A 27,835-nucleotide genomic window follows, 5' to 3' on the forward strand; every position below is an offset into this window, starting at 1 on the left:
GACGCTATGTTTTATCCGGGACGTCGTCTGAATAGCACAGGAATTGTGAATGTGGACATCAGCACTTTTTCGGCACGTTGAGACAGGCGTGTGGAGGAATTCCGCGATGTCCAGCTCTTGTGATAACCAGAGAAAGTGCACATGACGGTCTCGGATCCACAGAGCCATCCGTTTAGAAATGATCCGGTGGTTTGTGGCTCTTGATGGCGGCACGGAGCGCGGCGCACCAAGCGTCCTTAAAGCCGTCCTTAAAGCTGTAGTAACAGTCCTTATTCTCTGTGAAGCCCATAAAACTTTCACCGAAAGCCAGATAAATTTTTCTAATGGTTTCCAGCTGCCAGTCTCGAACAGTTTCTGAAAAAAATTCTGATGGAAAAAAATCATTCCGCCATTTCCTGACAATAAAAATCCGCCGAGGGGGTGGCCCACTCCTCACTCAAAGCCTGCTCACAGGCGAATGACGCAACCGACAGGCATGGAAAAACTCACGCATGCGCACAAGGGTTCAAGCTTGTCTGACGCAATCACACGTGACTCAAATCCATATGTTTTTTGAAAAAAAAATAAGGTCGGATACTTTTCTAGTAGACCTCGTATGTTCAGATCAATTCCACAAATACACTATTTACACAGCAAACAGTTGCCATCATGCACCGTGCCAGCCACCAGCCTGATGCACATTTTCACCTCGTATATGATGTGAATACGTGTGCAGTCAATAGCTCTGATTACATTTGGGACACCGGCTCTCGCTGCAAATTACACTTTAATGTTGGAATGTGATGTACCTGGATGATATTCGGATGATTGCGTTCCACACAGCTCAGTTTATGAGCCAGTTGTTGTCATTTGCAAGTAAATCCTTGTGTTCCCTGAATACTCGCTCATGTCAGTTTGCATCATTTCCAAGGTCCTCTAGCAACGCTAACGCAGTCACTGTTTGCGCCATTTTACGCATCACTTTGAGTATATTTTTATATCCATCCATATAACTGCAAACACGTGGGTGTGTTAAATGTTTATCAGTGTGTCTCTGATGTGCACGTCACTCTGATGTATTCATGTTTTCACACTATTAACGGTTCCCATCATCACCTCTATGTGTCATCAGAAGAACAAGAGCTGTACAAACGTGTGCACCCCAGCCAGGATTTTTGTGTGACACACCGCACATTGGTCATTTCACTTTTGATACATCTGAATGTTGGCGTGGAGACGGACGTACGCCAGGTTTTTTGTGCGTATGCACACTTTGTACATGAGGCCCCTGGACCTTTGGACTACAGTCCACAGTTCCTCTGCATTTCTTGGCTTTCCCCCAGAAACAGTATCAGCTGCTGTACTTGAAGCTGATGCAGCAGATGTTTTTATTTCCTGTTTCTTCAGCTGTGTGAAACTTTGTAAAAACATTGCAACTTTTATCATGGCCCAAGCAGAGGGTCACCCCTCTGAGTCTGGTCTACTTGAGGTTTCTTCCTCAAATTTTTTTCTTACCACTGTCGCCCGTGTTCTTGCTCTGGAGGTTGGTAAGGTTAGACCTTACTTATGTGAAGCACCTTGAGGCAACTTTGTTGTGATTTGGTGCTATATAAATGAAATAAATTTAAATTTGAAAATTTTTGACATCACCCCACAGGATTTCTGTGGGATTAAGGTCCTGGGATTGGACTGGATTCTCCATAATGGTAATCTGGTGGGTCTGGAACCAAGATGCTGTTCATTTTCTGCTGTGTTTGGGGCTGTTGTTTTGTTGAATCATTTCCTCTTCTTTATAAGACAACAAGACCTCTTCAAATGTTCTGATGTGTTCAAACTGATCCCTGATCCTGGGATGTGATCAACAGACCCGAGAAACATCTCCAAGTCATGATGCTCCACCAGGCTTCACTGTCTTCAGTTCAGTTTTTGGGTGTCATCTGACAAACTGTCTGTGACCCTGAGACCCAAGAAGAACAAAATGTTGCTCCGTTTCTTCAGTCCAGTCAGCGTGTTCTTTGTCAAACCTCTTCAGCACATGTGGGGGTTTTTTCCACAGTGGGACTTTGTGGGGTCTCTTGTCCACAGTTTGTCTTCACACAGACGCCTTCTGGTTGTTCTGGGACTCACAGGTACCTTCAGACCTTCTTTGATCCTTTGTCATTCTGTCTGTTCTTTGATCCATTTGAATGGTGGTTTCACTTTGTTTTCTTTTACCTCTTTTTGTTTTCATTTCCATTTTAATCCATTTCAGATCATTTTATCTCAGCAGTCTGTCATTTTCTGCCTGCCGCATGTTCTCCTTGAATTGCTGGCTGTCTGAGTGGTGTCCAAAAAATGAGGTGGGCTTCATAGATAACTGGCAAAGCTTCTGGGGAAAACCTGGTCTTGTTAGGAGAGACGGCATCCATCCCACTTTGGATGGAGCAGCTCTCATTTCTAGAAATCTGGCCAATTGTCTTAAATCCTCCAAACCGTGACTATCCAGGGTTGGGACCAGGAAGCAGAGTTGTAGTGTTACACACCTCTCTGCAGCTTCTCTCCCCCTGCCATACCCTCATTACCCCATCCCCGTAGAGACGGTGCCTGCTCCCAGACCACCAATAACCAGCAAAAATCTATTTAAGCATAAAAATTCAAAAAGAAAAAATAATATAGCACCTTCAACTACACCACAGACTAAAACAGTTAAATGTGGTCTATTAAACATTAGGTCTCTCTCTTCTAAGTCCCTGTTAGTAAATGATATAATAATTGATCAACGTATTGATTTATTCTGCCTTACAGAAACCTGGTTACAGCAGGATGAATATGTTAGTTTAAATGAGTCAACACCCCCGAGTCACACTAACTGTCAGAATGCTCGTAGCACGGGCCGGGGTGGAGGATTAGCAGCAATCTTCCATTCCAGCTTATTAATTAATCAAAAACCCAGACAGAGCTTTAACTCATTTGAAAGCTTGACTCTTATTATTGTCCATCCAAATTGGAAGTCCCAAAAACCAGTTTTATTTGTTGTTATCTATCGTCCACCTGGTCGTTACTGTGAGTTTCTCTGTGAATTTTCAGACCTTTTGTCTGACTTAGTGCTTAGCTCAGATAAGATAATTATAGTGGGCGATTTTAACATCCACACAGATGCTGAGAATGACAGCCTCAACACTGCATTTAATCTATTATTAGACTCAATTGGCTTTGCTCAAAATGTAAATGAGTCCACCCACCACTTTAATCATATCTTAGATCTTGTTCTGACTTATGGTATGGAAATAGAAGACTTAACAGTATTCCCTGAAAACTCCCTTCTGTCTGATCATTTCTTAATAACATTTACATTTTGTTGGGGAAGTGTCGTGACACGGACCCACAACAGGGGGCGTTAATGAAGGGACAATGGAATAGCCAAAAAGTAACAATTTAATGTTGTGAAGGTGCACAACGTGATACAGACAGATACAAATATGTGTTATATCAATCCAACAAAAGGTGACGTGTGGCAGGCTCGAAGATAGGAGACGTCCGGTGAGAGAGAAGTCGGAACCCACACAAGCCTCACCACCAACGGACCTGAAGAACACCGGAGCCGCCAAGCCCTGCGCCCCAGGTGGCCACTGTCTTCAGCAGTCAGACCCGGTACTGCTGGCAGAAAACAGAAACAGTTCTGGATGAGTGTGAGTCCGCACACTCAGTAATCCCACAGTCTGTGTTCAGTTAAGGAGGGAGAACCTCCACCTCCAATCACACACTCGTGCAGCTCCTGAGTTAACCACTTATCTGAGTGGGGTGTGAGGCGAAGCCGTCGCAGTCCACACCAAACGCCAACTCCGCAGATAAGGCACACCACAGGAAAACGGCTGCAAAAAGAGATCAGACTAATACTCAAAGTTTAAGTCAGCAGAGAAAATTACCTGTATGGTAGACGATTTCTCGGCGAGGAGGTGGAGTTGCAGTCTGGTCTTTATAGTGGTGGTGATGGGTGACAGCTGGTGTTGATTGATGACAGCTGTCACCTCCAGCGGCTCCGACGCCCTCTCGTGCTTGGAGCCCGCACTCCAAGCAGGGCGCCATCTGGTGGTGGTGGGCCAGCAGTACCTCCTCTTCAGTGGCCCACACAACAGGACCCCCCCCTCAACAGGCACCTCCTGGCGCCCGACCAGGTTTATCCGGGTGCCGAGCGTAGAAGTCGGCCAGGAGGGCCGGGTCCAGGATGAAGCTGCTTTTCACCCAGGAGCATTCCTCGGGACCATACCCCTCCCAGTCCACCAGATACTGGAAGCCCCGACCCTTGCGACGGACGTCCAGAAGCCGACGCACGGTCCACGCCGGTTCCCCGTCGATGATCCGGGCAGGAGGTGGTGCAGGTCCAGGGGTGCAGAGCGGTGAGGTGTGGTATGGTTTGATCCGGGACACATGGAAAACAGGATGGATCCGCAGTGAAGCTGGCAGCCGTAGCTTCACTGCGGCCGGGCTGAGGACCTTGGTGATGGGAAAGGGTCTGATATATCTGTCCTTCAGTTTTTGTGATTCCACTTGAAGGGGGATGTCCTTTGTTGATAACCATACCTCCTGCCCAGGCTGGTATGCAGGGGCCGGGGAACGCCGGCGGTCTGCATGGGCCTTGGCCCTCGTCCGGGCCTTCAACAGGGCAGAACGGGCGGTCCGCCATACCCGGCGACACCTCCTGAGGTGGGCCTGGACCGAGGGCACACCGACCTCACCCTCCACAAGCGGGAACAATGGGGGCTGGTACCCCAAACACACCTCGAACGGGGAGAGGCCGGTGGCAGATGACACTTGGCTGTTGTGGGCGTACTCGATCCAGGCCAGATGGGTACTCCAGGCCGTCGGGTGCGCGGAGGTGACGCAACGGAGGGCCTGCTCCAACTCCTGGTTGGCCCGCTCTGCCTGTCCGTTCCTCTGGGGGTGATACCCGGACGAGAGACTCACGGTGGCCCCCAGTTCCTTGCAAAAACTCCTCCAGACCTGAGAGGAGAATTGAGGGCCACGGTCTGAGACGATGTCCGCTGGTATCCCATGCAGACGCACAACGTGGTGGACCAGGAGGTCTGCTGTCTCCTGGGCCGTAGGGAGCTTTGGGAGGGCCACGAAGTGGGCCGCCTTGGAGAACCGGTCCACTATCGTCAAGATGGTGGTGTGGCCCTGGGACGGCAGGAGGCCCATGACAAAGTCCAGGCCGATGTGGGACCAGGGGCGATGAGGCACCGGTAGGGGTCGGAGGAGTCCTGAGGTCCTCTTGTGGTCTGCTTTGCCCCTGGTGCAGGTGGTGCACGCCTGGACGTAGTCCCGGACATCGGCTTCCATAGACGCCCACCAGAAGCGCTGCTGGACCACTGCCATGGTCCTACGCACTCCAGGATGACAGGAGAGTTTGGACCCATGGCAGAAGTCCAAAACCGCAGCTCTGGCCTCTGGTGGGACGTACAGCTTGTTCTTCTGGCCGGTCCCCGGGTCCGGGTTCCGTGCCAGCACCTCCCGGACGGTCTTCTCCACGTCCCAGGTGAGGGTGGCCACGACAGTGGACTCGGGGATGATGGTTTCTGGGGGGTCTGACAGCTCGGCCCTGACTTCCTCTTCATGCACCCAGGACAGTGCATCCGACCGTTGGTTCTTGGTCCCGGGGCGGTATGTAATCTGGAAGTCAAAGCGCCCGAAGAACAGTGACCAGCGGGCTTGCCTGGGGTTCAACCGCTTGGCGGTCCGGATGTACTCCAGGTTCCGATGGTCCGTGAAAACCGTCGCTCCCTCCAACAGGTGTCTCCACTCTTCAAGAGCCTCCTTCACCGCCAAGAGTTCCCGATTGCCGACGTCATAATTCCTCTCAGCCGGGGTCAACCTGCGGGAAAAATAGGCACAAGGGTGGAGGACCTTATCGGACTCCCCGCTCTGGGACAGCACGGCTCCTATCCCTGAGTCAGAGGCATCCACTTCCACTGTGAACTGGCGAGTAGGATCGGGCTGCACCAGAACTGGCGCAGTCGAGAACTGGCGTTTCAACTCCCTAAACACGGCTCCGCACCGATCCGACCAGGTGAAGGGGACTTTATTGGAGGTCAGGGCTGTCAGGGGGCTAACTACCTGACTGTAGCCCTTAATGAACCTCCTGTAGAAATTTGCAAAGCCGAGGAACTGTTGCAGTTTCCTACGGCTTGTTGGGTGGGGCCAGTCTCTCACCGCCGCAACCTTGGCCGGATCAGGGGCGACGGAGTTGGAGGAGATTATGAACCCCAGGAAGGACAAAGAAGTGCGGTGGAACTCGCACTTCTCGCCCTTCACAAATAGCCGGTTCTCCAACATCCGCTGTAGGACCTGACGTACATGCTTGACATGAGTCTCAGGGTCCGGAGAAAAGATGAGGATGTCGTCTAGATACACGAAGACAAACCGGTGCAGGAAGTCCCGCAAGACGTCATTAACCAAAGCTTGGAACGTTGCGGGGGCGTTTGTGAGGCCGAACGGCATGACCAGGTACTCAGAGTGACCTATGGGGGTGTTAAATGCCGTCTTCCACTCGTCTCCCTTCCGGATCCGAACCAGGTGGTACGCATTCCTAAGATCAAGTTTGGTAAATATTTGGGCTCCATGCAGGGGCGTGAACACCGAATCCAACAGAGGTAACGGGTATCGGTTGCGAACCGTAATGTCGTTCAGCCCTCTGTAATCGATGCATGGACGGAGTCCGCCGTCCTTTTTACCCACAAAAAAGAAACCAGCACCCATCGGGGAGGTGGAGTTCCGGATCAACCCGGCAGCTAACGAGTCCCGGATGTAGGTCTCCATTGATTCGCGTTCCGGACGTGAGAGGTTGTACAGCCTGCTGGACGGGTACTCAGCGCCCGGAATCAAATCGATGGCACAATCGTACGGTCGGTGCGGGGGAAGGGCGAGTGCCAGATCTTTGCTGAAGACGTCAGCAAGATCGTGGTACTCACATGGCACCGCCGTCAGATTGGGCGGGACTTTGACCTCCTCCTTAGCTATCTCACCGGGTGGAACCGAGGATCCTAAACACTCCCGGTGGCAGGTTTTGCTCCACTGCGTCACAACCCCAGACGGCCAATCAATTGTGTTTCAACACCCATGGAAAACCCAAAATCACTCGGGAGGTAGAAGGTGTTACAAAAAACACTATCTCCTCCCTGTGATTCCCAGACACCACCAAAGTCACTGGCTGTGTCTGGTGTGTGATTAATGGAAGAAGAGTGCCATCTAGTGCTCGTACTTTCACAGGGGAAGGCAGAGCCACCAGAGGGAGCCCTACTTCCTTTGCCCATCTGCTGTCCAGCAGATTCCCTTCTGACCCCGTGTCTATAAGTGCTGGGGCGTGAAGGGTTAAATCCTCACAAAGGATTGTGACTGGGATTCGTGCTGATTTTTGGGGTTCCCCCGCGTGCGTGTTATGGCCCACCCTTAGCCCAGTTTCTAAGGACGGGCGTTGTAGTTTGACCGTTTGGGACAGTTCCTCTGTATATGACTGTTAGACCCACAGAAAAAACACTCCCCGCGGGCCTGCCACCCTTGTCTGTCCTTTGATTTTATTTTGGCCCTGCTCGTGTCCATAGCTTCGTCAGCAGGGGGAGCTGTAGCCACACGGGGCCCTCTGGCTGTGGAGCGTGGGGACGACGGCACCCTTTCGGACCCGGAAGGAAGAGGGACGGCCCGTGCCCGGTCACGCCCCCCACCCTGCTCCCGACGGTGTTCCTCTAACCGGCTGTCTAAGCGTATAACCAGGTCGACAAGCCCGTCAAAATCCCATGGTTCCTCCTTAGCCAGCAGGTGCTCCTTCAGGACCGGAGACAGTCCGTTTATGAAGGCGGCGTGGAGTGCAACGGTATTCCAGCCGGACCTCGCAGCCGCGATGCGGAAGTTGACTGCATACTCGGCTGCACTCCGGCGCCCCTGTCACATTGACAGTAGCATGCTCGAAGCAGTCTCGCCTCTGTTGGGATGATCAAAAACCTGTTTGAACTCCCTTACAAACCCAGCGTATGACATTAGGAGCCATGAGTTCTGCTCCCAGAGCGCCGTAGCCCAGGCGCGTGCCTCTCCTCGAAGCAAATTGATGACATAAGCCACCCGGCTAGCGTCTGACGCATACATGACGGGACGCTGTGCAAAGACGAGCGAGCACTGCATCAGGAAGTCCGCGCACGTCTCAACACAACCTCCGTACGGCTCCGGAGGGCTTATGTATGCTTCAGGGGATGGTGGGGGGGGGTCGTTGAACGACCAGTGGAATGTTTGTGTCTGACAAAGGATCAGCAGGAGGAGGTGCTGCAGCAGCGCCTTGATCGCGCGCCTCCACACTGGCGGTGAGAGCCTCCATCCTCCGATTGAGGATAACGTTCTGCTCGGTGACCAGATCCAACCGAGCAGTGAAAGCGGTCAGTATTTGCTGCAGCTCCCCTAACACGCCTCCTGCTGGTGCCTGTGCACCTTGCTCTTCCATTGGCCGTTCAGGCTCGAGTTGACGCCCCTCGGGATCCATGACGCTGGCCGAGAAATCCTGTTGGGGAAGTGTCGTGACATGGACCCACAACAGGGGGCGTTAATGAAGGGACAATGGAATAGCCAAAAAGTAACAATTTAATGTTGTGAAGGTGCACAACGTGATACAGACAGATACAAATATGTGTTATATCAATCCAACAAAAGGTGACGTGTGGCAGGCTCGAAGATAGGAGACGTCCGGTGAGAGAGAAGCCGGAACCCACACAAGCCTCACCACCAACGGACCTGAAGAACACCGGAGCCGCCAAGCCCTGCGCCCCAGGTGGCCACTGTCTTCAGCAGTCAGACCCGGTACTGCTGGCAGAAAACAGAAACAGTTCTGGATGAGTGTGAGTCCGCACACTCAGTAATCCCACAGTCTATGTTCAGTTAAGGAGGGAGAACCTCCACCTCCAATCACACACTTGTGCAGCTCCTGAGTTAACCACTTATCTGAGTGGGGTGTGAGGAGAAGCCGTCGCAGTCCACACCAAACGCCAACTCCGCAGATAAGGCACACCACAGGAAAACGGCTGCAAAAAGAGATCAGACTAATACTCAAAGTTTAAGTCAGCAGAGAAAATTACCTGTATGGTAGACGATTTCTCGGCGAGGAGGTGGAGTTGCAGTCTGGTCTTTATAGTGGTGGTGATGGGTGACAGCTGGTGTTGATTGATGACAGCTGTCACCTCCAGCGGCTCCGACGCCCTCTCGAGCTTGGAGCCAGCACTCCAAGCAGGGCGCCATCTGGTGGTGGTGGGCCAGCAGTAGCTCCTCTTCAGCGGCCCACACAACACATTTACTCTGATGGACTACCCAGCAGTGGGGAATAAGTTTCATTACACTAGAAGTCATTACACTAGAAGCGCTGTAACTAGGTTTAAGGATATGATTCCTTTTTTATGTTCTCTAATGCCATATACCAACACAGGGCAGAGTGGCTACCTAAACTCTGTGAGTGAGATAGATTATCTCGTCAATAGTTTTATATCCTCATTGAGGACAACTTTGGATGCTGTAGCTCCTCTGAAAAAGAGAGCCTTAAATCAGAAGTGCCTGACTCCATGGTATAACTCACAAACTCGCCGCTTAAAGCAGATAACCCGTAAGTTGGCGAGGAAATGGCATCTCACTAATTTAGAAGATCTTCACTTAGCCTGGAAAAAGAGTCTGTTGCTCTATAAAAAAAGCCCTCCGTAAAGCTAGGACATCTTACTACTCATCGCTAATTGAAGAAAATAAGAACAACCCCAGGTTTCTTTTCAGCACTGTAGCCAGGCTGACAGAGTCAGAGCTCTATTGAGCCGAGTATTCCTTTAACTTTAACTAGTAATGACTTCATGACTTTCTTTGCTAATAACATTTTAACTATTAGAGAAAAAATTACTCATAACCATCCCAAAGACATATCATTCTCTTTGGCTGCTTTCAGTGATGCTGGTATTTGGTTAGACTCTTTCTCTCCGATTGTTCTGCCTGAGTTATTTTCATTAGTTACTTCCTCCAAACCATCAACATGTCTATTAGACCCCATTCCTACCAGGCTGCTCAAGGAAGCCCTACCATTATTTAATGCTTCAATCTTAAATATGATCAATCTATCTTTACTAGTTGGCTATGTACCACAGGCTTTTAAGGTGGCAGTAATTAAACCATTACTTAAAAAGCCATCACTTGACCCAGCTATCTTAGCTAATTATAGGCCAATCTCCAACCTTCCTTTTCTCTTAAAAATTCTTGAAAGGGTAGTTGTAAAACACCTAACTGATCATCTGCAGAGGAATGGTCTATTTGAAGAGTTTCAGTCAGGGTTTAGAATTCATCATAGTACAGAAACAGCATTAGTGAAGGTTACAAATGATCTTCTTATGGCCTCAGACAGTGGACTCATCTCTGTGCTTGTTCTGTTAGACCTCAGTGCTGCTTTTGATACTGTTGACCATAAAATTTTATTACAGAGATTAGAGCATGCCATAGGTATTAAAGGCACTGCGCTGCAGTGGTTTGAATCATATTTATCTAATAGATTACAATTTGTTCATGTAAATGGGGAATCTTCTTCACAGACTAAGGTTAATTATGGAGCTCCACAAGGTTCTGTGCTAGGACCAATTTTATTCAGTTTATACATGCCTCCCTTAGAATGGACTGCATTTATATAGCGCTTTTCCATCTGCATCAGACGCTCAAAGCGCTTTACAATTATGCCTCACATTCACACCGATGTCAGGGTGCTGCCATACAAGGCGCTCACTACACACCGGGAGAAATAGGGGATTAAAGACCTTGCCCAAGTGCCCTTAGTGATTTTCCAGTCAGGCGGGGATTTGAACCAAGGATCTTCTGGTCTCAAGCCCAACACCTTAACCACTAGACCATCACCTTCCCTTAGGCAGTATTATTAGACAGCATTGCTTAAATTTTCATTGTTACGCAGATGATACCCAGCTTTATCTATCCATGAAGCCAGAGGACACACACCAATTAGCTAAACTGCAGGATTGTCTTACAGACATAAAGACATGGATGACCTCTAATTTCCTGCTTTTAAACTCAGATAAAACTGAAGTTATTGTACTTGGCCCCACAAATCTTAGAAGCATGGTGTCTAACCAGATCTTTACTCTGGATGGCATTTCCCTGACCTCTAGTAATACTGTGAGAAATCTTGGAGTCATTTTTGATCAGGATATGTCATTCAAAGCGCATATTAAACAAATATGTAGGACTGCCTTTTTGCATTTACGCAATATCTCTAAAATCAGAAAGGTCTTGTCTCAGAGTGATGCTGAAAAACTAATTCATGCATTTATTTCCTCTAGGCTGGACTATTGTAATTCTTTATTATCAGGTTGTCCTAAAAGTTCCCTAAAAAGCCTTCAGTTAATTCAAAATGCTGCAGCTAGAGTACTGACGGGGACTAGCAGGAGAGAGCATATCTCACCCGTGTTGGCCTCTCTTCATTGGCTTCCTGTTAATTCTAGAATAGAATTTAAAATTCTTCTTCTTACTTATAAGGTTTTGAATAATCAGGTCCCATCTTATCTTAGGGACCTCGTAGTACCATATCACCCTAATAGAGCGCTTCGCTCTCAGACTGCAGGCTTACTTGTAGTTCCTAGGGTTTGTAAGAGTAGAATGGGAGGCAGAGCCTTCAGCTTTCAGGCTCCTCTCCTGTGGAACCAGCTCCCAATTCAGATCAGGGAGACAGATACCCTCTCTACTTTTAAGATTAGGCTTAAAACTTTCCTTTTCGCTAAGGCTTATAGTTAGGGCTGGATCGGGTGACCCTGGACTATCCCTTGGTTATGCTGCTTTAGACGTAGACTGTGGGGGGGTTCCCATGATGCACTGTTTCTTTCTCTTTTTGCTCTGTATGCATCACTCCGCATTTAATCATTGGTGATCGATCTCTGCCCCCCTCCACAGCATGTCTTTTTCCTGGTTCTTTCCCTCAGCCCCAACCAGTCTCAGCAGAAGACTGCCCCTCCCTGAGCCTGGTTCTGCTGGAGGTTTCTTCCTGTTAAGAGGGAGTTTTTCCTTCCCACTGTTGCCAAGTGCTTGCTCACAGGGGGTCGTTTTGACCGTTGGGGTTTTTCATAATTATTGTATGGCCTTGCCTTACAATATAAAGCGCCTTGGGGCAACTGTTTGTTGTGATTTGGCGCTATATAAAAAAAAAGTTGATTGATTGATTGATTGATTGATAGGCTGGACTATTGTAATTCATTATTATCAGGTTGTCCTAAAAGTTCCCTGAAAAGCCTTCAGTTAATTCAAAATGCTGCAGCTAGAGTACTGACGGGGACTAGAAGGAGAGAGCATATCTCACCCATATTGGCCTCTCTTCATTGGCTTCCTGTTAATTCTAGAATAGAATTTAAAATTCTTCTTCTTACTTATAAGGTTTTGAATAATCAGGTCCCATCTTATCTTTTCCTCCCCACTGTCGCCAAGTGCTTGCTCACAGGGGGTCGTTTTGACCGTTGGGGTTTTTACGTAATTATTGTATGGCTTTTGCCTTGCAATATAAAGCACCTTGGGGCAACTGTTTGTTGTGATTTGGCGCTATATAAATGAAATTGATTTGATTAGATTTGATTTTGTGCACTTTTTCATGTTTTCTTATCTCCAATCAGCTCTTTAATGAGTACACTGCTCTTGTGAAACAACTCATTTTCTTCAGAATTTCAGAGAGAAAAACATGACAACCAGCAGGAAGAACATTTACTGCCTTCATCCTTAAATAAGTTCCAACTGTGATGGAGGAAAAAAGAGTCACAGAAAGAAAATCACACAAACTGATATTTCTATGAACAGCCTAATATTCCTGTAGAAACTGATAATGTAATAATGTTATTGAGCCAATAAGGTAATAAAATTTTGGGAATGATGTAATACATTATTATGTTATTAGCTGGTTATTACATTATTGGCACAGCATTAAAAAAAATCTTTGAAATGTAATATGGTCTATTTGAAGAGTTTCAGTCAGGTTTTAGAATTCATCATAGTACAGAAACAGCATTAGTGAAGGTTACAAATGATCTTCTTATGGCCTCGGACAGTGGACTCATCTCTGTGCTTGTTCTGTTAGACCTCAGTGCTGCTTTTGATACTGTTGACCATAAAATTTTATTACAGAGATTAGAGCATGCCATAGGTATTAAAGGCACTGCGCTGCGGTGGTTTGAATCATATTTGTCTAATAGATTACAATTTGTTCATGTAAATGGGGAATCTTCTTCACAGACTAAAGTTAATTATGGAGTTCCACAAGGTTCTGTGCTAGGACCAATTTTATTCACTTTATACATGCTTCCCTTAGGCAGTATTATTAGACGGTATTGCTTAAATTTTCATTGTTACGCAGATGATACCCAGCTTTATCTATTCATGAAGCCAGAGGACACACACCAATTAGCTAAACTGCAGGATTGTCTTACAGACATAAAGACATGGATGACCTCTAATTTCCTGCTTTTAAACTCAGATAAAACTGAAGTTATTGTACTTGGCCCCACAAATCTTAGAAACATGGTGTCTAACCAGATCCTTACTCTGGATGGCATTACCCTGACCTCTAGTAATACTGTGAGAAATCTTGGAGTCATTTTTGATCAGGATATGTCATTCAAAGCGCATATTAAACAAATATGTAGGACTGCTTTTTTGCATTTACGCAATATCTCTAAAATCAGAAAGGTCTTGTCTCAGAGTGATGCTGAAAAACTAATTCATGCATTTATTTCCTCTAGGCTGGACTATTGTAATTCATTATTATCAGGTTGTCCTAAAAGTTCCCTAAAAAGCCTTCAGTTAATTCAAAATGCTGCAGCTAGAGTACTGACGGGGACTAGAAGGAGAGAGCATATCTCACCCATATTGGCCTCTCTTCATTGGCTTCCTGTTAATTCTAGAATAGAATTTAAAATTCTTCTTCTTACTTATAAGGTTTTGAATAATCAGGTCCCATCTTATCTTAGGGACCTCGTAGTACCATATCACCCCAATAGAGTGCTTCGCTCTCAGACTGCAGGCTTACTTGTAGTTCCTAGGGTTTGTAAGAGTAGAATGGGAGGCAGAGCCTTCAGCTTTCAGGCTCCTCTCCTGTGGAACCAGCTCCCAATTCAGATCAGGGAGACAGACACCCTCTCTACTTTTAAGATTAGGCTTAAAACTTTCCTTTTTGCTAAAGCTTATAGTTAGGGCTGGATCAGGTGACTCTGAACCATCCCTTAGTTATGCTGTTATAGACGTAGACTGCTGTGGGGTTCCCATGATGCACTGTTTCTTTCTCTTTTTGCTCTGTATGCACCACTCTGCATTTAATCATTAGTGATCGATCTCTGCTCCCCTCCACAGCATGTCTTTTTCCTGGTTCTCTCCCTCAGCCCCAACCAGTCCCAGCAGAAGACTGCCCCTCCCTGAGCCTGGTTCTGCTGGAGGTTTCTTCCTGTTAAAAGGGAGTTTTTCCTTCCCACTGTAGCCAAGTGCTTGCTCACAGGGGGTCGCTTTGACCGTTGGGGTTTTACATAATTATAGTATGGCCTTGCCTTACAATATAAAGCGCCTTGGGGAAACTGTTTGTTGTGATTTGGCACTATATAAAAAAATTGATTGATTGATTGATTGATTAATCTATTAGATAAATATGATTCAAACCACCGCAGCGCAGTGCCTTTAATACCTATGGCATGCTCTAGTCTCTGTAATAAAATTTTATGGTCAACAGTATCAAAAGCAGCACTGAGGTCTAACAGAACAAGCACAGAGATGAGTCCACTGTCTGAGGCCATAAGAAGATCATTTGTAACCTTCACTAATGCTGTTTCTGTACTATGATGAATTGTAAAACCTGACTGAAACTCTTCAAATACACCATTCCTCTGCAGATGATCAGTTAGCTGTTTTACAACTACCCTTTCAAGAATTTTTGAGAGAAAAGGAAGGTTGGAGATTGGCCTATAATTAGCTAAGATAGCTGGGTCAAGTGATGGCTTTTTAAGTAATGGTTTAATTACTGCCACCTTAAAAGCCTGTGGTACATAGCCAACTAATAAAGATAGATTGATCATATTTAAGATCGAAGCATTAAATAACGGTAGGCCTCCCTTGAGCAGCCTGGTAGGAATGGGGTCTAATAGACATGTTGATGGTTTGGAGGAAGTAACTAATGAAAATAACTCAGACAGAACAATCGGAGAGAAAGAGTCTAACCAAATACCGGCATCACTGAAAGCAGCCAAAGATACATCTTTGGGATGGTTATGAGTAATTTTTTCTCTAATAGTTAAACTTTTATTAACAAAGAAAGTTATGAAGTCATTACTAGTTAAAGTTAAATGAATACTCGGCTCAATAGAGCTCTGACTCTTTGTCAGCCTGGCTACAGTGCTGAAAAGAAACCTGGGCTTGTTCTTATTTTGTTCAATTAGTGATGAGTAGTAAGATGTCCTAGCTTTACAGAGGGCTTTTTTATAGAGCAACAGACTCTTTTTCCAGGCTAAGTGAAGATCTTCTAAATTAGTGAGACGCCATTTCCTCTCCAACTTACGGGCACTGTGCTGGTATATGGCATTAGAGAACATAAAGAAGGAATCATATCCTTAAACCTAGTTACAGCGCTTTCTGAAAGACTTCTAGTGTAATGAAACTTATTCCCCACTGCTGGGTAGTCCATCAGAGTAAATGTAAATGTTATTAAGAAATGATCAGACAGAAGGGAGTTTTCAGGGAATACTGTTAAGTCTTCAATTTCCATACCATAAGTCAGAACAAGATCTAAGATATGATTAAAGTGGTGGGTGGACTCATTTACATTTTGAGCAAAGCCAATTGAGTCTAATAATAGATTAAATGCAGTGTTGAGGCTGTCATTCTCAGCATGTGTGTGGATGTTAAAATCGCCCACTATAATTATCTTATCTGAGCTAAGCACTAAGTCAGACAAAAGGTCTGAAAATTCACAGAGAAACTCACAGTAACGACCAGGTGGACGATAGATAATAACAAATAAAACTGGTTTTTGGGACTTCCAATTTGGATGGACAAGACTAAGAGTCAAGCTTTCAAATGAGTTAAAGCTCTGTCTGGGTTTTTGATTAATTAATAAGCTGGAATGGAAGATTGCTGCTAATCCTCCGCCTCGGCCCGTGCTACGAGCATTCTGGCAGTTAGTGTGACTCGGGGGTGTTGACTCATTTAAACTAACATATTCATCCTGCTGTAACCAGGTTTCTGTAAGGCAGAATAAATCAATATGTTGATCCATTATTATATCATTTACTAACAGGGACTTAGAAGAGAGAGACCTAATGTTTAATAGACCACATTTAACTGTTTTAGTCTGTGGTGCAGTTGAAGGTGCTATATTATTTTTTCTTTTTGAATTTTTATGCTTAAATAGATTTTTGCTGGTTATTGGTGGTCTGGGAGCAGGCACCGTCTCTACAGGGATGGGGTAATGAGGGGATGGCAGGGGGAGAGAAGCTGCAGAGAGGTGTGTAAGACCACAACTCTGCTTCCTGGTCCCAACCCTGGATAGTCACGGTTTGGAGGATTTAAGAAAATTGGCCAGATTTCTAGAAATGAGAGCTGCTCCATCCAAAGGGGGATGGATGCCTTCTCTCCTAACAAGACCAGGTTTTCCCCAGAAGCTTTGCCAATTATCTATGAAGCCCACCTCATTTTTTGGACACCACTCAGACAGCCAGCAATTCAAGGAGAACATGCGGCTAAACTTGTCACTCCCGGTCCGATTGGGGAGGGGCCCAGAGAAAACTACAGAGTCCGACATTGTTTTTGCAAAGTTACACACCGATTCAATGTTAATTTTAGTGACTTCCGTTTGGCGTAACCGGGTGTCATTACTGCCGACGTGAATTACAATCTTACCAAATTTACGCTTAGCCTTAGCCAGCAGTTTCAAATTTCCTTCAGTGTTGCCTGCTCTGGCCCCCGGAAGACAATTGACTATGGTTGCTGGTGTCGCTAACTTCACATTTCTCAAAACAGAGTCACCAATAAGCAGAGTTTGATCTTCGGCGGGTGTGTCGCCGAGTGGGGAAAAACAGTTAGAAATGTGAACGGGTTGGCGGTGTACACGGGGCTTCTGTTTAGGGCTACGCTTCCTCCTCACAGTCACCCAGTCAGCCCGCTTTCCCGGCTGCTCGGGATCTGCCAGAGGGAAACTAATGGCGGCTAAGCTACCTTGGTCTGCACCGACTACAGGGGCCTGGCTAGCTGTAGAATTTTCCATGGTGCGGAGCCGAGTCTCCAATTCGCCCAGCCTGGCCTCCAAAGCTACGAATAAGCTACACTTATTACAAGTACCATTACTGCTAAAGGAGGCCGAGGAATAACTAAACATTTCACACCCAGAGCAGAAAAGTGCGGGAGAGACAGGAGAAGCCGCCATGCTAAACCGGCTAAGAGCTAGTAGCTGCGCTAAGCTAGCGGATTCCTAAAAACACGCAAAGTGAATAATGTGTAAATAATTTAGAGGTGATTCAGCAGAGGGAGTGCTTTAGTTAAGGCACGTGAAGATTACACTGTGAAACAAATCGTTATCTAGTTAACTAGATCAATCTAACTGCGCAGATTAAACAGCTAACAGATACAGAAAAACACCGCTGTGCTCCGGAACAGGAAGTGATACAATACCGCAGTGAAAGCCAACCACCAGACCTGATGAGACCTACAATCTCATACTCAAGGCACTAAAGGGGGAATTTAATGTTCCTGTAGCAGAGAGATCCAAGACCCAGCACTCTGCACATATTCAATTGTAGCAGAATAGGCAGCATTGTGCACTCAGTGAGGATGGTCAGTCAATTACATTTAATGGGAAATTGGTGCCCAGAAAGTCAACTAGCTCTGCAGTTGTACAGTGTGAACCCAAAAACACTCCTTGGTTTCAAATATTTATAATATCAAAAGTCACATGAATAATTTTACAATTTTGAAGAAGAAGAAACTGCAAAAATAAAAAAAGAAACTTGATGAGTTTCTGCAACTGTTGATACCAAAATTGTTCACCCTGTAAATAAGGCTCTTGATAAATCAAAAGGCTCTGGTGTAAGAAAATTAAACATATACCTTCAGGAGCAGTACTTGGGAATCAGCGAAGCAAGTGAGAAAGACACCATGGACAGATCAAGATGTTACCAGCTCCATAAGGCAACATTCCAGAAAACCCTCACCAAAGTCTATCATGGCCAAAGCAGTTCAAGATCAACACGTTGACATGGCTACATGGAGGGTCAAGTATGGCCGAGTCACATATACAACCCCTGGCAAAAATTATGGAATCACCGGCCTCGGAGGATGTTCATTCAGTTGTTTAATTTTGTAGAAAAAAAGCAGATCACAGACATGACACAAAACTAAAGTCATTTCAAATGGCAACTTTCTGGCTTTAAGAAACACTATAAGAAATCAGGAAAAAAAAATTGTGGCAGTCAGTAACGGTTACTTTTTAGACCAAGCAGAGGAAAGAAATATGGAATCACTCAATTCTGAGGAATAAATTATGGAATCACCCTGTAAATTTTCATCCCCAAAACTAACACCTGCATCATATCAGATCTGCTCATTAGTCTGCATCTAAAAAGGAGTGAACACACCTTGGAGAGCTGTTGCACCAAGTGGACTGACATGAATCATGGCTCCAACACGAGAGATGTCAATTGAAACAAAGGAGAGGATTATTAAACTCTTAAAAGAGAGTAAATCATCACGCAATGTTGCAAAAGATGTTGGTTGTTCACAGTCAGCTGTGTCTAAACTCTGGACCAAATACAAACAACATGGGAAGGTTGTTAAAGGCAAACATACTGGTAGACCAAGGAAGACATCAAAGCGTCAAGACAGAAAACTTAAAGCAATATGTCTCAAAAATCGAAAAATGTACAACAAAACAAATGAGGAACGAATGGGAGGAAACTGGAGTCAACGTCTGTGACCGAACTGTAAGAAACTGCCTAAAGGAAATGGGATTTACATACAGAAAAGCTAAACGAAAGGCATCATTAACACCTAAACAGAAAAAAACAAGGTTACAATGGGCTAAGGAAAAGCAATTGTGGACTGTGGATGACTGGATGAAAGTCATATTCAGTGATGAATCTCGAATCTGCATTGGGCAAGGTGATGATGCTGGAACTTTTGTTTGGTGCCGTTCCAATGAGATTTATAAAGATGACTGCCTGAAGAGAACATGTAAATTTCCACAGTCATTGATGATATGGGGCTGCATGTCAGGTAAAGGCACTGGGGAGATGGATGTCATTACATCATCAATAAATGCACAAGTTTATGTTGATATTTTGGACAATTGAAAGGATGTTTGTGGATGATGAAATCATTTTTCATGATAATTCATCTTGCCATAGAGCAAAAACTGCAAAAACATTCCTTGCAAAAAGACACATAGGGTCAATGTCAATGAGCAGATCTGATTTGATGCAGGTGTTAATTTGGGGGATGAAAATTTACAGGGTGATTCCATAATTTTTTCCTCAGAATTGAGTGATTCCATATTTTTTCCTCTGCTTGGTCTAAAAAAGTAACCGTTACTGACTGTCACAATCTTTTTTTCTTGATTTCTTATAGTGTTTCTTAAAGCCAGAAAGTTGCCATTTGAAATTACTTTAGTTTTGTGTCATGTCTGTGATCTGCTTTTTTTCTACAAAATTAAACAACTGAATGAACATCCTCTGAGGCCGGTGATTCCATAATTTTTGCCAGGGGTTGTATAACAGATGTGTTTAGTAGATATTTATGGCTAAGAACACTGAAAGGCTGGACACCTTGAAGACATTTAATGAGCCTTGTCCACCAAAAATCATACAGCATGACCCAAGGAAAATAATGATGTATGACTTAGTCCAATATCAAGAAGGAGGAGTGAGCTGGGTTAAGCATTTGCCAATTTATAAGGAATGAAGACCCAAAGGAAGTTCTAAGTTGGATGTCCCCTTTTCAGATTTGTTATGGAGACAAGTCATGCATTGTCCAATCGCTTAACTTCTTCCTGAGAAGATCGTGAAAAACACTGTCCACCAGGCAACAAAACACAGCCCACCCAAAAGCAGAGCCATTTGTTTGAGGATGAACGAAATAGGATCAGGAAAACGGCACAAGAAGCAACGCAGCACTGCATAGGCCAACAGAATCAGTCTGGGAATTTTAGAGTCTCTGTGTACATTGTACAGGCTACATGACAATGTGTTGGTCAGAGTCAAGAGTGGCCATCACAGCATGTCACAGAAACAATTTGTCATACCAGGTGTTGTTGTGGCAAGAAACCTTAAATTGTGCAAATACAAGGTTGAGTTTAAAACGCCAAATCACCCCACTCCAACACAAAAGTGGTGCTCAGTGTCTGATGTGACCAGTATGACAAGACTAGAAAAAAAGCAGAGCTCAAAGTCTCAGCCCAACAAATGAATCTGCGAATACCTTACTCACATTGAGGAGTTTGAATCTCAAACCTGAACATCCGCTTTGACCCAGACAAAATGGGACAAAAAAGGTGATTGTTCTATTCGTATTATGAAGCTCTACAAGGGTGCTGGACGCAGCAGTGGTCCAAGCACATGAATAACATTTATTTGCCAATGGTAGACAATGGATGAAAGCCTGGATTCTTCTTGGTAATGTTACATTTGGGCAGTACAAAGTTAAGAACACATACTGGAAGAGGTAAGTCAATTTTATGTTGTTTTTTTCCCCTCAGATAAATTCAACACTTTTTACATTTGTAAATGAATCTTCATGTTCTGTGTTGTATATTGAGGTTAAGTATCATATAGTGCCTTGTCATGACATTCCAGCTTGTTTAAATACAGTTTTGAGTTTTAAGTGAAAACTAAATCATTTTCCCTTGAGAAAAGATTGAAAAATGTTTTAATTAAAAATGTTTTCCAAGAAATGAATGTGGTAAATTCATTTGATAATGCAACATCCAACGGAGGCACTGACATGAAATTCTGAATTTACATATCTAAGGGCCTCTTCACACATAAACCGATTGAGGCAGAATTGCAGATGAAGGAGGAATTGCATGCCACTCGTTAAAAATCTGCGTCACCTTAAACACCTCGTACAGCTGTCGCCACAGCCATTCTCACACACTAGCGGCCGAAACATAGCGAGTGCCCTGCAACTGCCCATTCGACCCCCCTTTCGGCAGGTGTCAGCCAAATTCCAGGTGCCACACACGAGGAGCACACTTGCATGACATGCTGATATTTCTGTACAGACATCATATGGGGACTGGCCATCTGAGCACACACAGCATGACAAGGCACCTCTCAGCTGATCACCAGCCAGCCACTCACTGACAGCTGGAAATGATGGCTCAGTGCACACGGCATGTTAAATTAAAAACACAGAGACCACAGCCAAGACAAGTACATAAATACTACAAAAACTACATACATAATTACATAAACAACTAAAACAAATAATCACAGAAACAGAGACTGACACTTTGTTCTGTGGACTGAATGAACAGGTGAGCATATCTGCAAACAAGCAGCAGCTGTTAAGATCTCTGGACCCACAAGTCACAGCTGGAGAACACATACCATGTTTTCAAGAACTCTATACCGTGAGGCTCGTGCGTGTGCTTGCTGTCCTCACGTGGAAATACATAAAAGATATATTTTGTCGTTGCAATGGGCTGGAGCGACCATGTCAGTGTGTACATCGACAGACTGTGCCAAGTGAAAAGGACTGTCAGATCATGTGTACACTCAGCTTGTGATCTGACTGTCACGTCACTCATGTGAGCTATTGTCCACATGATGCTATGTCCTTCAGCACGCCGCTCACTGGACACATGGGGCCTGCAGATGTGGACATAATAAGAGTGCACTGCTTCATTCATGTCATTTCATGGCTGTCCGTCTATGACCATGGGTCATATGCAGAGGAACAGAAGGATCATACTTGCAATGTCCACTTAATAAGAGGGTTTAAATAATATAAATTCTGCCGTTGTTTTTAATGTGGTGTGGTAATTTTTTATTCTCCACAGCAGCGGTGTGATGTGGTGCAACACACTTCAGCTGCTCACACTGTGTTCATGCACACACACAAGCTGCTGTATCGTGCACTCCGCTCCGACCATGTGCCCCTCCCGACAGCAGGTGGAATGTTTTGCGGTTCCCCATTTTGTTTTTTGTTCACGGATTTTTGGATGATTTCTGCTTCTTTCGCCTAACTTAGTTTTATGTGTGAAGGGACCCTAAGCAAATAAACAAAATTCTAAATAAAGATTTTGTGCAACAAATAATTCTCAAATTGACTCTTACAACCATATTTAAGGAGAAAGAGAGAGTGCTGCATAATGCATAGTCTTGCTGAATGAATATGATGACTACGCCATCCACTATATTTTTGATGAGCAAACTGGACAAAAACTACAACAAATATTTTATTTCCAAGAAATGTAGTCCTATTTATGTGTTATTACATTATCGGCTGCAGTTATTACATTTCAAGGGATTTTTTTAATGCTGTTCCAATAACGTAATAACCAGCCAATAACGTAATAACTTATTTACATTATTGACAAGTTATTACGTTATTGGCTTTATTACATTTTAAATGGCCCAAATTGTTTTGCTATTGGCAGGTTTTACATTACTGGCCGTTATTACATTATTGGTTTCTACAATTCCTACAAATCCTTTTTCTTCACTTTCTGTAAAGTAATAAATTTGATAAATGAGTCTGCATGTTTTGATTTCTAATAGAATGTGCAGTGTCCACAGTGCATTTGTGTTTGTGGAAATAATTGATATTATCAGGATTTTGAGCTTTACTTACTTTTTAAACACAGTGATATTATGTTGAACACAAATGTATAATGTTGTTGATTGTACAAACATAAAAAATGTCCACAGCCAAACTTTACCATCCTGAGTCCTTTGGATAAAGAGCCACAGGGCGAGGCCATCAAGATCTGTGCACAGTGCCCATGATTTTATGAAAAACTGCTCAGAGAATGTTCCTGAAATTTGGTACAAACAATCCTTGCGGAACTGTTTTTTAACCTTGCCCCCACCACCCCCACTTCCACCAGAAGAGTAAACCATTTCATGTGAATACATACATATTTTATGTCATTTTCCCTATATTTGGGCAAAATTACTATTTGTCCAAAAGAGTTTGGGGTCCCGGGCCATCATCACTTCTTGAAAGTAGCCATCGATCTACCACAGCCAGGTGAAACATTGGTGTGTCCTTGGCCTTCTCCATCTGCTGGGATCGTCAACACTGAGGCACCTGCGTGCTGGATCATGCACAGAGAAATGTGCCACATGGCCAAACTGTTGCACCTGACATTCTCTCATTATGGAACTGTACTTTGACAGTGTAATTCCAGCGATGTCCAAGTACCAAAGACATCCAGTCGGCATCTTAGATCAATGGTTCGTGTCAAGAAAACATCATTACTTCAGACTTTTCATTAAAAGCCAGTTCACTGTACCTCCAGGAACTACACCAAAGGTGCCAGCCACATAATGCACACCACCCAATCAGAACCAGAACCGCTAATGCTAATGTTAATGCAAATGCCAATGCAAAAGGCCTGGTGGAGGATTTTTCATTGATTTTTTGTAAAAGACTGTGCTTAAATTTTTAGGATTCAAGGATTCAAGGATTCAAAAGGAGTTTATTGTCATATGCACATAAGGAACATGTTCCCTGCACAATGAAATGTGTTTACTGCATTTTTATCCATCTTAATTGCCAGTTAGGAGCAGAAGTCGCCTTTTACGGCACCCGGAGACCCACCTCCAGATGTATATCCCTGCCCTAGGTCACGAGCAGGGCTGAGCAAACCTTGACTGGCCTCATGACAGACTTAACAAACAACAACACACATAAGCCGGTCCGGTACATGAACACACATAAAAGCACACACAAGGAAAGAATTGGGAAAAGAAAAACCTCCATTGCTGCTGCATTGAACTCATGCAGCACCACTGGAGAGAAAAAAAAAAAACATAAACACAGAAAAACAGTCATAACAAAAAACAAATCACAACAGATGACAGACGACAGCCGAAACTTGGATGTGTCCAGTGTCCAGACAGACAGCCCGGAAGGCCGCACGTGAGGCGCCATCGACAGGCCTTATCTGTCCATCCTGGGGGGGGATCCCAGTCCTGAATCAGTCCACCAGAGTCTCAAAGTCTCACAGTCAACATCTCAGGACTGGGAAGGGAGGGAGGGAGGGAGGGGGAAGACGGGGGGGGGGGGGGACGAGGAGCGAGGCTATCAGGAGTGTTCCTCAGGGGGAGGATTTTATCCCAGCGGCCTTGAAGGACAGCTGGTGTTTGGAAACCAAATAGATATCCAGATTAACAGACGCCTGGCAGATTCCACAGTCTGAAACTTCAGAGTGGCTCCCAAATACATCTGAATAGAGGAGATGTGGTCTTACTGATGATCAAAGCGGCTTTCCAGTGCAGCCATTCTCCCCGAGATGGATTCCAACGTGCGGTTGGCACCCGCTGACTGAGCTGACACTGCCCTTCCAATCGAATCAATCATGTGGGGCAGCCTGGACGGGCCAATTAATGCCGCCTCCACCTTCTTAATTTTCCGGTAAACCAATGCTATGGCCGCCCCACACAGCAGAAACCCGGTCACCACAGCTCCAAATAAGTAATCATCTTCAACGTCCTCCACAGACAATGTGTACAGGCACATGACTTGCCACCTCTGCCAGCTGTCCATCATATAACCCGCCACATGTCTCCCGGCAGGACAGGTCGGGTCCTCCGCTCCCGAGTGTCTTGTGGAAAAAATAGTATCAATTGCGTTCAGAGACTACTTGATCAGATCCATTTTGCCGTTTTCCAGAGGAGCAGGGCTGGCAGCCTCACAGACAAAACACGCGACAGTAGCAGGAAAGTTGGGGAGGGAGGAGGAGAGAAAAATGCGACCGTCCCGGCCGAGAGCAAGAAGGCAAAAAAAAAAAAAAAAAAAATCCAGAAAATCACATTGTATTATTTTTAAATAATTAATTTGCATTTTATTGCATAAAATAAGTATTTGACCCCCTACCAACCAGCAAGAATTCTGGCTCTCACAGACCTATTAATTTTTCTTTAAGAAGCCCTCTTATTCTGCACTCTTTACCTGTATTAATTGCACCTGTTTGAACTTGTTACCTGTATAGAAGACACCTGTTCACACACTCAATCAATCACACTCCAACCTGTCCACCATAGCCAAGACCAAAGAGCTGTCTAAGGACATCAGGGACAAAACTGTAGACGTGCAGAAGGCTGGGATGGACTACAGGACAACAGGCAAGCAGCTTGGTAGAAGACAACAACTGTTATGATTATTTATTTAAAAAGTGGAAGAAACACAAGATGACTGTCAATCTCCCTCGGTCTGGGATTCCATGCAAGATCTCACTTTGTGGGGTAAGGATGATTCTGAGAAAGCTCAGAACTACACAGGAGGACCTGGTCAATGACCTGAAGAGAGCTGGGACCACAGTCACAAACATTACATTAGTAACACATGATGCTGTCATGGTTTAAAATCCTGCAGTGTTATATGGCTGGGGGGGGCCTGGCTGCCGGTTTGTTTGTCTGTTTGTTTTCCTCCCAGGTGGCGTGCATTTGGGACTGAGTGGCTGTGTTGCTGAGGCTGTCAGGACCTCACCCTGATCACCTGCGACTCGTCAGGACTCACAGCTGAGGTGCATCTGGCTGGATTGGAGCATGTTGGCATTTAAGACTGGAGTGCACAGTGTGTATTTGCCAGAGACTCGACCTTGTGACCAGACGGGTGAGATCGTCGTCTTGGGAGCCATCTCATCAGCAGCGGATGCTGAGAAACGTCCAGGTTTGATGCACGGTCTGTGAAAGAGGAGGGGGTGAGGTCTCACGCTCGTCAGCACACTTCCTGAGGTACGTTGGATTTTGTGACTAACATTTATACAGTCAGTAAATGTGGTGTCCCTCACACCTTATTGTATTGAGCTGTTTGTTAGTCATGTATCAGCTTCCACTGCGGTGGAGTTTTGTGAACGGGATGTTCCATGCCTGCAGGTTGGAAGCTGATCAGTAATCAAGCCAGGAAGTGTTTGCTGTTTGTACACCTTTAAGTGTTCTGTGTGTAGAGTGTGGACTCACATAATGGTTCCTTCTTTCACAGACTCGGTTGTTGCGGCCACCTGGGGGGTGTCGGCGGGGTCCTTGGGTCCGAAACAGCTTCTGGCTCCGGACCGTTAGCGCTGCTGGGAGCGCACCACGCCAGGCCGCATCTTTTTGTATTATCACTGTTATGTATTAAATTCAGTTAGCCTTTGTACCGTGCTCTGCTTATTTCATACTGGGTCCTTCAAACGCTGGTCGGTTCCCCGAGCTGCGTCCGACACATAACAGTGATAATACAAAAAGATGCGGCCTGGCGTGGTGCGCTCCCAGCAGCACTAACGGTCCGGAGCCAGAAGCTGTTTCGGACCCAAGGACCCCGCCGACACCCCCCAGGTGGCCGCAACAACCGAGTCTGTGAAAGAAGGAACCATTATGTGAGTCCACACTCTACACACAGAACACTTAAAGGTGTACAAACAGCAAACACTTCCTGGCTTGATTACTGATCAGCTTCCAACCTGCAGGCATGGAACATCCCGTTCACAAAACTCCACCGCAGTGGAAGCTGATACATGACTAACAAACAGCTCAATACAATAAGGTGTGAGGGACACCACATTTACTGACTGTATAAATGTTAGTCACAAAATCCAACGTACCTCAGGAAGTGTGCTGACGAGCGTGAGACCTCACCCCCTCCTCTTTCACAGACCGTGCATCAAACCTGGACGTTTCTCAGCATCCGCTGCTGATGAGATGGCTCCCAAGACGACGATCTCACCTGTCTGGTCACAAGGTCGAGTCTCTGGCAAATACACACTGTGCACTCCAGTCTTAAATGCCAACATGCTCCAATCCAGCCAGATGCACCTCAGCTGTGAGTCCTGACGAGTCGCAGGTGATCAGGGTGAGGTCCTGACAGCCTCAGCAACACAGCCACTCAGTCCCAAATGCACGCCACCTGGGAGGAAAACAAACAGACAAACAAACCGGCAGCCAGGCCCCCCCCAGCCATATAACACTGCAGGGCATCAAGGTCCCCCCGCTCAAGCCAGCACATGTCCAGGCCTGTTTGAAGTTCACCAGTGACCATCTGGATGATCCAGAGGAGGCATGGGAGAAGGTCATGTGGTCAGATGAGACCAGAATAGAGCTTTTTTGGAATCAACTCCACTTACCATGTTTCGAGGATGAGAACAACCCCAAGAAAACCATCCCAACTGTGAAGCATGGGGTTGGAAACATCATACTCTGGGGGTGCTCTTCTGCAAAGGGGACAGGACGACTGCACCGTATTGAAGGGAGGATGGATGGGGTCATGTATTGTGAGATTTTGGCAAACAACCTCCTTCTCTCAGTAGGAGCATTGAACATGGGTCATGGCTGGGTCTTCCAGCATGACAATGACCCCAAACACACAGCCAGGGCAACTAAGGAGGGGCTCCATAAGAAGCATTTCAAGGTCCTGGAGGGGCCTGGCCAGTCTCCAGACCTGAACTCAATAGAATATCTTTGGAGTGAGCTGAAACTCAAAACCTGAAAGATTTGGAGATCTGTATGGAGGAGTGGACCAAAATCCCTGTTGCAGTGTGTGAAAACAAGAACTACAGGAAACGTCTGACCTCTGTAATGGCAGACAAATGTTTCTGTACCAATTGCTAAGCTCTGTTTTTCTGGGGGGTCAAATACTTATTTTATGCAATAAAATGCAA

General features: G+C 45.5%; 1 protein-coding gene across 1 annotated transcript in view; it reads right to left on the bottom strand.

Annotated features, from left to right (window-relative positions):
* Positions 1-27,835, bottom strand: part of itga11b (integrin, alpha 11b) — a 267,605-nt gene that overhangs the window by 238,860 nt on the left and 910 nt on the right. The window lies entirely within an intron of this gene.

Source organism: Thalassophryne amazonica, chromosome 8, assembly GCF_902500255.1.
Source record: "Thalassophryne amazonica chromosome 8, fThaAma1.1, whole genome shotgun sequence".
In the NCBI taxonomy this organism is placed as follows: Eukaryota; Metazoa; Chordata; class Actinopteri; order Batrachoidiformes; family Batrachoididae; genus Thalassophryne; species Thalassophryne amazonica.